The sequence below is a fragment of the Lolium rigidum genome, chromosome 6 (genome assembly GCF_022539505.1).
Source record: "Lolium rigidum isolate FL_2022 chromosome 6, APGP_CSIRO_Lrig_0.1, whole genome shotgun sequence".
In the NCBI taxonomy this organism is placed as follows: domain Eukaryota; kingdom Viridiplantae; phylum Streptophyta; class Magnoliopsida; order Poales; family Poaceae; genus Lolium; species Lolium rigidum.
In genome coordinates, this window is record NC_061513.1 from 265,112,001 (window position 1) to 265,124,099 (window position 12,099).

The 12,099-nt window shown below is 45.5% G+C and overlaps 1 long non-coding RNA gene across 1 annotated transcript; it reads right to left on the reverse strand.

Moving 5' to 3' along the window:
• Window positions 1-6,489: 6,489 nt before the first annotated feature.
• On the reverse strand, window positions 6,490-8,339 carry LOC124667379. The gene is made up of 2 exons (XR_006991237.1): window positions 7,995-8,339; window positions 6,490-7,008 (listed from the first exon to the last, which is right to left on the reverse strand). It is a non-coding gene; the product is annotated as an uncharacterized LOC124667379 (long non-coding RNA).
• Window positions 8,340-12,099: the final 3,760 nt, after the last annotated feature.

Here is a 12,099-nt window from a genome sequence, read left to right on the forward strand (position 1 = left end):
GATAAAATAACGATGCAAAAATATGCTAAAAATGCGGTCATCATCTACCGAACATGGATCCACCTATTTTTGGCTTTTTAATGGCGCGGTATGTCAATAGTATGGATATGTTCTCTTCTTCCTCTACATCGTACTCGTCGTCTGATGAATCGCATGATGAACTCTATAAATATAGATATGAAATGGCTTAGTACTACTAGCTTTTAGGAAAAAATTCGAGAAAAAAATGTTAGCGGCTTGTGGAGGCGCATACCTTGCAAGCAAATCGGCGAACATCTTAGTTGCGTCATGTTATAATCTTGATAGCGCACCTGCTGGAAAAGCAAATTCATCCCCTCACACCTACATACCGACGGTTATTATAGCGCGAACGCGGGATAGTACGCCTGTTGAAGATGCTCTAAGGATCCAATTTCTACCGCAGCCATGTATGTTCCTACGGCAGTTGAGTTATACTTCTCCGATCTGTGATCTATAAGGATCATACTTCTGCCGCAGCTGACTAAACAGACTCGCGTCTATCAAGATGATTGTGAACTCTGAAGCTAATTTCTTCAGTCATGCTATCAAGATGACAAGATCATTGTAAACTCTGAAGCTAAATAGGCAGTTAAAGCTGGAATGATGGGGGGCAATCCTGCAGTATGGCTTTAGTGCGTAGATTCTCAGGCAGGCTCATGGACTAGTGAAGTTATTTTCCGCAGTCTTAAAATGATTTGACGTTTTCTGTGAGATGAGCCATGAGTAATGTAAAATCTGTAATTCGGCCTATTAGGAAGATAAAGTGATATCTAAGTACAACTGGTAAAAGAAAGCTAGATTTTCAGACAAACCACATAAGAATTTGATGTGCTCAACTTGTTGAAGACATTATTTTGAGAGTGGGGACTACTTCAGGGTGTAAACCTAAAATCTTTTGATTTGGCGACGACGACAAGTGTGCATTGTTTCCTTTTTGAGAGCATCGTTTTTAGAGAGCATGAGTTCAGGTGTTATCTTGGTGGTGGATGTAGTGTTGCTGCTAGGGCTGGAATACCGTAGCCTGACTTTCGTTTTCTTAGTTTTTTTTGGCTATGTGCACCCGTATTGCCATTAGGATATTGCGTTGTTGCAGAGGCTGGATCTAATTGACATCTCTCAATATTAATATATTCTCTTAATTGAAAAAAAACCTCTCATGCCATTCATCAGTAGGAAAGCCCTTACCCCTGCTATATTGACATGCCCGTGGTGCATAGTCCTGCGCCACTGCTATCACGCTACTAATAATATCTAATCTTTGGCGCATGGGGTTGATGCGCCCGTGCGCCACTGGCATGTTGGCATGTTTACAGACTAATGGTGCATGTACACACAAACGCTCCTCTAATTCCTACCACATAGGGACTGCAAATCCTAATCAGAACCCCAGCTCCAATTAAATCAAAACAGGCAAATACAATCAGATTGATTCGTTCTACGGATGAGAGAGGGGGGGGGGGGGGGGGAGGAGGAGACGTCTCACCGGACCGGCGAGGCCGGATGTGTTCCCGATGAGGTCGTCGGAGTAGCCCACCAAGTACTACCAAGGCGAAGCAACCTGGAGGATGCCGGAACGAAGGGTTCCCTGGTATGGATGAGGACATCAGCCATAGCCCTCCATGGAGTGCTTTGCTGCCGGCTCGCTGGAGTGCAGTGACAGCTGACCTCGGCCACACACGTGACACATGCTGGCAAGATCAAAGGAGCCACGTGCAATATGCGCGCAAGAGTGTGTCGGTGAAGATGCCTACCACACCGTCGCGAATCGTGAGTGATCGACGCCGGCTTCGTCGCCGCGGGAGCATTGGATGGCGTAGGTGGAGATGGTGGCGGCTGGTTGGATGAAAGGGGTCGGGAAGGACGAACTCGCGAGCGGATTGGGGATGAGGAATCTCGCTAGCGGATTGGCGACTGGTGGTGACGAGGGATCACCTCGCCAATGCCTACAGATTGTAGACTTGGGTTTCGGAGAGAGAGACGATGGAGATTCCGGGAACGAGATTGAGCACACAACATATCTAGCTTCGGGTCCCCTCGAAGGAGGATCCCTACGTGCAGCTAGGAATCTAGTATAATCACGACTATCTTTATAGGGGCCACCGTAGGCGGAATTACGTTGTCTATCTTGTCTATATTGCTATATTCTCTATATTGCTATGTTGTCTATATCCTCGCCTCCCCTCTATCGGGTGTTCGGGTGTTCTGACTGGCTTTATATATGCAACCAGCCTAGGGTTTTACAAGATTCCTAGTCGACTACTTCTTCGGGTTGCCTTCGGGTTGCCTTTTTGGGCCTTCTCCATATTGGGGCGAGCCGGGTATGGTAATAATGGGTACCTGAAAGATATGCCCATTACATGTGGCTAGGGGTTTTATATCTTTTATATTGATGCGGTAAAAAAATGAACGGCCCGGCGTCACGATCAAGGAGCTAGTCAAATCTAATTTACTGGGAGGCCCTATGGGGTGCACAAATTACATCCCTGGATAACTATTACATCAAAATGGAGTGTTCTATGTGAAAACTAAAGTCTATTGGTGGTTGTGTGTAAAACTGCGCCAACAAGGGGTTGTTTGCTATTTTCTCACCCTCTCCTTCTTCCCCCGAGCTTATGCGTCCTCTCCCCCAATTAAATCCCCAAATCGAACACTCCCCAAAGCGCTAATTCAAAATCAGCAATGATGCTTCCGGGCTTCAATCCCGTCGGCTTGCACATCAAGGCTCAACCTTCTCCTCCTCCTCCTCCTCCTCCTCCTTTCTGCTCCCCCTCTGCCATATATTAGGACTTGCATTTTATGCTCCTCCGCCTCGTGCCAAGGTGCGGGCAGAAGCGCCTCACCACACAAATTCTCCACCGCCTTACCGGCCATGTCGTTGTTCACCACCCTGCCACTGGCTCCCGCCTCGCACTTGCTCCCGGTCGTGTGTCCCCGGAGATTCATGTGCCGCTCCGAGGTCCTCGTGAGGTGCGGGCAAGAGTGCGGAAGGCGCAGCCTTGTTGCCAGATGCGCCGCTACCTGCCGATCCCACGAGTGTCCTTCGTTTGGGTCCCCTGTGTGAAGATCCCCCTCGAGGCCGCAAGCGCTCGGGTGCTAGTGATCCGCAGGAACGGGAGCCTGGTGGGCTGCTTCGATGGCCGCACGCTTGCCCCTCACGGCGATCTCGGGGGAGGATCCCTTGAATGGGAGGACGCGTGTGCGCTTCTCCTTCTTGGGACTTATACTGGTACTGATCGCCTACGTTACCGCGTCCTGCTCTGCCTGCTGTTGTCATGGCAAACGACGACAAGGTCGTCGCCCTCCCCGACAACGAGCTCCATCCGGCCGTGGGGAATGACAACGAGATGGTTGCCTCCCAGATGGCGAGCTCCATGCGTCCATGGGGAATGGCCATTTGTACGGAGCTCTTATACTTCTATATCACTTATTAATTTCCTAACTTAGTTAGACTGTTTAACCACATTAACTATATTTATCATTATAAGTTATAGTGTTCATTTTTTACAAAGATATAACATCTACCATTGAAGAATATATACACTTTTGACAATCTAGGTTTAATCAATTTGTGGTAGAAAAAGTTATTTACATGTTTGCTATAGTATCGTTAAGAAATCACTAAACAAAATTTATTTTATAGGGAGTAAAATAAAATTACACATTTGCATGCCTCTAAGAATTGAATTTTGATACTTGCGTAAATTATTATGTGTATGTGTGTTTGTTCCGGTATATTTTAAGATTAGTTATGATATATTAGTGTAGATCTCTAAAGAGTATGGTCTAACTAATATCTTTATAGAGTATTGTAGACTACCATTGGGTTAACTTTATGAATAAGAAATGGAAAGACCTATAGTATGTATGGTGTTTTTTTAGAAAACACTGAGCATAAGGTGGATGCACACGCTCAAGAGTTTCGTAGCTTTACAATTAATGAAGTTGCCACATATACCTCTTTATACACAATGTGGCCTCTCATCAGAAAGCATACATGCGGTCTTGATGAGATACCTGAGTCAAATCTCTGGTGGGTTCTGGTACAACCAACTTTTTAAGCATCAAACATAAGGTTGGTTCTATAATACATAATTTTTTTTCTGCTGTCAATATATATAAGGTGTTTATGCGGAGCTTGCCATCTAAAGGTGTGTTTGGTAGCCTATGTAACTTCGAATTCACTCTCTCACTTGAGATATCTGATCTCATACAAGCTAACTTGAGATTTTTTTGTGTGTTTGTTAGCCCGTATATGTTGGGAGTAGCTGAACTAATACTTTGTTTGGTAGCCCGTATGGATTGAAATTGGCAACTTTTACAGTACCTTTTACTTCTCTGAAATAGGTAGAGGTATGAATTAAGTTAACGGCTGAGATCAGGCGAGAGAGATTAGGCCCAGTAGGCCCAATTAGACGTAGTTAATGAAAAGTATGCAAAACTACACAATATCAGGCCAACTGTTAGCGAAGCAACGAGACTAGGAATTCACCACGCCGCCGCCTCGCCGCTTGCGCGGTCAGCATCCCCACAGCCGAGCACGCCGCCGCCACATCCACCTTCTACGCCACCGCCACCTCCAGCAGCTAGCGACGCCGCCGCACCCACAGCGCGCTCGCGGCCAGCACCCACACAGCCGACACGCGGCCGGCACATCCACCATGCACGCCGCCGCCACCTTCACAGCGCTCGTCACCCCCGTCGACGCCGCATCCACCTCGTAGTTGGCCACCCCCTCGCGCATGTCAACGCTGGAAAACGAGCGCGACGTCCCCTCCTCCATACTGGAGGTCTCGTCTGCGGATACTGTGCGACTCGCCGAATCCCATCTCTGCTCGTCAAATCTGCGTGCGCACGGAGCAGCCGCCGATGGCACCCACACAACAGCATCTTCGATATGAGGTTTAGGTGTGTTACTCAATGCCGTGGATATTCTTCTGCATCAAAATGTATCATCTCAATATACATGTAAGTAATGCATCTGATCATGATTTAATGGACATTATTGAACTCTGCAGCACATGCAGGACTCTTGCCATTTTTTCAGTTAGCTGTAGGGAGTATTTATTCAGTCTAGGATAATAGTTAATCATGTCTGTTTGTTGCACCTCGATCTGCACATAATTGCTGAATATTGTTCAAAGTTCTAGCTCAGCTAAATGTTGATACCATCCTAAGTCCAATGCAAAGAGTGAAAGAACTGAACTCAGTAGGTATATGAGCATGAGGTCACAGTCAGATACAATGAGCTTAGATAGGTATTGAAGATTCAGAAACCAGCAGACCGATCAATTTAGTTAAACCATTATCAGTGCTTGGTTCATGCAAAGGGTGAGACAAGCAAACTAAACATGAAATTATACTTAATATAAAGGGGAAATCATGCTGTAACTTCATTTTGGAATTGCATGTGTTTGCCTTCTTATGATACGTTTAAGGAGAAACAAGAGATGTTGTTTATCCCTGGATTTAGACACTGAGCACTTGCTTAGGATTGTTTGCCTGTTCTCTCAATGCTTCATTCTCTCCTTTTTTATGCTTCATTACTTTCTTTTTAGTAAGCGGTTTTAAGTGGTGCAGTTTGTTTATATTTTTCCTTGAGAAATTGAGCAATAAACTAGCTCTATTTGGCTATGTGGCTGACTTGAAGCGTTGTTAGATTTGTCTGCAATATGTTAGTAACAACAAAATTTGGATAGGAATATGTCAAATAGACAGCAACATTGGAATGTGAATATGTCAAAGAGACAAATACACATTAACTGCCGAAGCAAATGAGAAGTTGAGAACTACTGGTGAAAATCTTGGCATGCTATATATGAGATTGAACTTTCTTTTTTGTGTTTCACATATTCATTCAGCTTTTTCATATGGGATTAAGCTTCATTGCTGGATGGAGCGACCCATTTTCTTTCCCTCACACCTTCGATGTTGAAGATGCAGAGCGCATGGCATGCAGGAGAGCGCTCCTACTCGCAAAGGAAGTGCAGTTGCAAATGCCCTCCCTGGAAACGGACTGTGTCGGGGCTAAGTTAAACAAGGAGGGACGGGGCTAAGTTAAACAAGGAGGGACATGATTGATCGCTTCATTGTCCCCTGGCCATGAAATAAAAGCTCTCCTCGGAAGCTTTGAAGCATTCTGGGTGTGTGTTGTTGATCAATTGATTTTTAAGCTGTGCACTAGTAAATTTGGTGGTATTGTATACTTTGTTGAGAAGAGAGTCCATTTTTTCCACTGAAATGTGGCTATGTGTACCTGGAATGAAATGAGTATTGGAAGCTTTCGTAATTCTTTACTGATATACGTACCACTGGCTGGAATGCGACAACGCAACACATTCAGATTCGTGCATTACAGAACAATATTGAGTCACTGAGTACTTCATAGTGCCAACAACAGCTAGTGAATAGGATACTGATCTTTTGGATATAGGTAAGGTCTCCAAAACATTCCTTTGAACACAAGTTGCAGAACTCAACGAAACTTCGATATAACGGACAAGTTTCATTGTTCATGTTAGCCTTCTCTTGTATAAAGTGTACAACGGGCATATGTTTACACAACTCAATGGAACTTAGCTATAAGGGATTCACAGAGACAAACTTAATGCATAGTGTAGGTTGCTTGTCCTAAACAGGTCTATCTAAAACGAAATATGACAAATCAGCTTCGCCATAGATTAAGACCAAAAGGGTTCCCCAGCTTCGCAACCTGAAGTCACAACTTGTTTCTAAGCTCTTCATCATCTCAACTTTGTCTGCTTCTGCCTTTGCAAGCTCTAAGAACATCTAGTGAGGACTAAATATGTACTCTGGAGTTCCCTAAAATTCAAGCACTTTGCAAAACAACTATGAAAGACGGATATACAATAATGGCAATCCGGTATCCTGTAGGCTGTATAGACCTGAGCTTCCCAAAGAGTACAGCTTATTTTGGCACTCCTCTGCGTCTAGCAAAGCCTTGCCTCCATTACCTCTATGTGTATGCTCCTATTTGAGAACAAGGTTACACTTGCATAATCATCGGGAACAAGGTACAATGTTTACTATGAAGAAGGAAAATCTAGTTAGCAGGCATATTTAAAAGTATTTAAAAAAATAACTGTACAGATCGATGCAAGCAAGTGTAAAAGCAAAACTGAAATGAGGAAGTCTAGAAAACAGAGAATAATCTATTCTATCATGGTAAGGTGATAGTCTGAAAGTAGATACTCTACTCATGCCAGTGGTATTAAAGTCACCATTCAGTCTGAAATTTCACACATACACTTAAGTATATAACAAAATCCTGGCTTATTTTGTTTTACCATCATGGGTTTAGCATTCACAATTTCACATTCCTTGCCCCACTCATCAACATACACGAAAGACAAGAGTCAACTATATATAACACTAGCAGAAGAATTGGTTAGCAGCCACATCCTCAAACAATAGAGACGGAAAAGTGCAGGAGGTTCTCAGAAATTGCAAGGAATTCTCAAGGACTGCACATACTAAACTTCCTTTTGGTCATGAATTCCATTGGCAAACGTTCTAAGAAATTGTGGTCTTGCTGTCACTTCTAAGTATCTGCTCAATAGACCAGGATTATCACGTTGTGGTCACATTTAAAATGAGTGACATGTTATAGTTCAGTACTGTAACTGCTTCCACACTGATTAACCGTTCCCAATAATCACTTGTATAACATTAAGGAATGTTTTGTACGTTATTATATCAGGAAAACACTGTTCACTAACCATCTTCTCCAACACATCAATAGCCTGATCTAGATGTCCATGCTTACAGAAATAACTGATAAAGATAATGTAGGCAGCTACATCAGGCTCAGAATTTGCATACAGGTATCATGCTTCAAACATATGCTTCACATTACATACAAGCAAATCCACTAATCCCCTTATCGGCACAAACATGCATCCTGTCCATCGTCATATGGCAAGAAATAGGAAACATAGAAAAAATGGAGGATTTACCTTCACTGGAGACGACGAACTAGGTTGGAGAGGAGGCTCCAACCGCAGGTGGTCGTCGCCGGCCGTGGGTCGTGTAGGATGCGACCAAGCGAGCCAACAGCGCTAGTCGGGGAAACGGAGCTTCGCTGTGGCCATAGCGATGTTGGTGATGTTGGGATAGTCGCCGCTCCCCGCCGGCGGCCAATCCGGTGCCCGAGATCCTCGCCGATTCGGCGGTGGGTAGAAATGCTCGGCCCGCCCGCAGAAGGAACCGGATCGGAGGGAGGCCGCCGCCGTGGAGACGTATTGGGGAAGGGGGCGGCGGAGGGGGTAGGTCTACTTCAGGATTTAATGTTTTCTTGACGGGCGAGGAGGCGGTGGCGCCGGAGTTGGGCAATGGACAGAGAGCGGCGGCGGCGGAACCTCCGGCAGGAGCATCGCTGCAGAACGAGGATGGATCTGACAGGTTGCGATCGGCAGATCTTGGGGCTGGACCAGTCTAATGGGCTGGGCCCGTCTACGTTTTTCTTTTCTGAGGTAAGAAATTCTCAGAGGTATGTAACGTACCTCTCCAGTTTTAGACTGTGGTATGACTAAATTTTAACCATTGATTGAACGGAAATTAATGGCTATAATTCATTCGAGGGTACCACAAAAGAACCCAAATTGGCACAAAAACTAGGAAATAACAGAGAGGCTCAAATTTTTGCAGAAAGGCCATTAAACAAAATAATTAAAAAGCAATCGAGTCCCCATCAGCAACATGCTGCGCGCTGGGAGCTTCTCATCCGGCTGTACAAGGGCGGCAGGAGAGCCGGAGCGCCGACCTGGGAGCGACTCGGAGGCGGCCACGGGCCATGGGAGGGGTTCTGGGGCTGGGGAGGTTGTGGAGGCGCGGGCGTGTGAGCTCGTGCTCGACCCGGCCATGGCGGGCGACTGAGCTCGTGCTCGACCCCGTCGTGGCGGGCGGCCACGTCGGCCCGATGTCGTGGTGGAGTTTGCTTGTTGGCGGCCATGGCGGCCGAGCTTGTGGCGAGCGAGCGGCCGCGGCGGCATGAGGTCCTGGCCTTGGAGACGAGGAGCGTTGAGACGAGTAGGCTTGCGTGGGCAAATGAATTGGCATTTTTGTGCGGGGCCGTGGCTGCGTCGTCCATGTGGGAGAGATTTCGGGGCGGAATCAGCTAGGCTTAGGTAAGAAGCTTGATTTGAGCTTCTCTGTTGGGCATGGCCGGGAGCCATTTTTCGTGTGAGGTAGGCAGTGCTTAGGTGGGAGAACCGGTCTACCAAACACCAAAATTTTCAGATATTTTGGTTACGATGAAAATTTCTCTCTTGAACCGGTCCACCAAACACACCCTAAATGTTGGTATGTTGCTTTAAGGATAAAAAGTTGAAAACATATAACCTAATATAGTCATATGTTGGCATGGTACTTTAGGTTGTTCAGTAATCAGTTTACATTGAGTATTCTCATGCTAATTGATACTCCCTCTGTTCCTTAATACAAGAAGTTTTGACAAACTAATTTAACCGGCTAATTGCATTAGTGGACAAAGGAAATACTAAAATAACATGGCAATGCAAAATGGTGGTTTAGGCCATTTTATAGGTAGAATTTCGAGTTTACTCTGTGGTCAATATAAGATGGTTGTGGCCATTTTATAGGCCATTTTATTAGTGGACAAAGTACAACCAACTTTTTAAGCATCAATACATAAAATGTTTTTCTGTGGTCAATATATAAGATGTTTATACGGAGTTTGCCATCTTAGGGTCGGTTTGGTAGCATGTGTCACTTTAAATTCATTCTCCCACTTCTGAAGTGGGAGAATGAATTTAAAGTGACACATGCTACCAATTTGGTGTGTTTATTAGCCGGTACGTGTTGGGAGTAGCTGAACTAATAATTTGTTTGGTAGCCCGCATGAATTGAAATTGGCTAAAAAACTAGAAAATACAAGAGAGACCCAAACTTTTGCAGAAAGGCCCCTAAACAAAATAATGAAAAAGCAATCAAAACCCCATCAGCAACACGCTGCGCTGGGAGCTTCTCGTCCGGCTGTACATGGGCTGCAGCAGGGCTGGAGGCTAGAGCGCCGGCCTGTGAGCATCTCGGAGGCGGCCACGGGCCAAGGGAGAGATTCTGGGGCTAGTGAGGTTGTGGATGAGCGGGTGAGTGAGCTCGACCCGGCAATGGCGGGTGACTAAGATTGTGCTCGACCCGGTCGTGGCAGGCGGCCACGGCGGCCCGAGGTCGTGGTGGTGTTTGCTGCTGGCGGCCATGGCGGGCGAGCTTGTGTTGGGTGGGCGGCCGCAGCGGCGTGAGGTCCTAGCCTTGGAGACGAGGAGTGTCGAGGAGGCGTGCGGGGGCAAATGAATTGGCATTTTCGTGCGGGGCCGTGGTTGCGTCGCCCACTCTGATTTTGGGGCGGACTTAGCTAGGTTGAGCTAAGAGCTCGATTTGAGCTTCTCTGTTGGGTATGTCTGGGAACCATTTTTCGTGCGAGGTAGGCAGTGTCCAGGTGGGAGAACCGGTCTACAAAATACCAAAATTTCTGAATATCTTGGTTGGGATGAGAATTTCTCTGTTGGACCTGGCTACCAAACACAAACTAAATATTGATATGTTGCTTCAATGGTAAAAAAGTGAAAACATATAACCCAATATAGTCATATGTTGGCATGGTGCTATAGGTTGTTCAGTAATCAGTTTACATTGAGTATTCTCATGCTAATTGATACTCCCTCTGTTCCATAATACAAGAAGTTTTGATAAACTAATTTAACCGGCTAATTGCATTAGTGGACAAAGGAAATACTAAAATAACATGGCAAGGCAAAATGGTGGTTTAGGCCATTTTGTAACACGTAGAATTCGAGTTTACTCTTTATACAAAGTAGCATGTGAATTTCATCTGCCTCCTCACGTCGCCGGACCGCAAGTGTGAGACAACCTCGCCAACATCAACCACGTCATCCATTAATATAGCTTCTGGCCTTTTGGGTCCTTCCGGCCTCTTCCCCATTCAACAGAGAGAAAAAAACACGGCATCCAGAGCACACCAATCCACGACAAGGGCAAAGGGGGTCATCGGTCGATGGATCCGCGCTTACGCTGCCGGCCCGCTCGCGTTCAGGCCGAGGAGGTGCGCGTCAACGCGCCACTACTGATTTCCCAAGCGCGGGTATGTACGTTTAGATTTTCGTCAGTTCTCTTGATCTCTTATAGGCTCAAGTACAACCATCTTTTTAATCATCAAACATAAGGTTGGTTCTACAATACATAAAATGTTTTTCTACTATGATTATATTAAATTTATGAACAAATCGAAAAACCTATAGTATATATGGGTCTTTTTGAGAAACAATGAGCATAAGGTGGACGCACACACTCAAGAGTTTTGTAGCTTTAAGATTGATGAAGTTGCCACCGGTACCTCTTTATCAACAGTATGGCCTGTCTGCGGTCTTGGTGAGGCTCAGCTACAACCAATTTTTTAATCATCGAACATAAGGTTGGTTCTGTAGTACATAAAATGTTTTTCTACGGTCAATATATCATGTGTTTATGCGGAGCTTGCCATCTGTTGCTTTAATGGTGAAAAACTGAAAACATATAGCCCATATAGTTATATGTTGGCGTGCTGCTTTAGTAGGTTCAGTAATCAATTTACATTGTATTCTCATGTTAATTGATACTCCCTCTGTTCCCTAATACAAGATGTTTTGACAAACTAATTTAGCTAGCTAATGCTTTTGCAGTAGTGAGCATAGGAAACACTAAAATACCGTGGCAAGGCAAAATGGTAGTTTAGGCCATTTTATAACTGGTAGAATTTCGAGTTTATTCTTTATACAAAGTATCATGTTGATTTCGTCTGCCTCCTCGCGTCGCCGGACCGCAAGTGTGACGACCTCGCCAAAAATCAACCACGGCATCTCCAGAGCACACCAATCCACGACGAGGGCAAGGGGTACCCCGCCGACTGTACACGCTCTACACCGGCGGGCCCACTCGCGTTCAGGCCGAGGAGGTGTGCGCCAACGCGCTACTACTGGTAGGCCAAGCGCGAATATGTACGTTCGCGAGTGGAGTCTGAAGGATGTATTTATATGACCTTTTTTG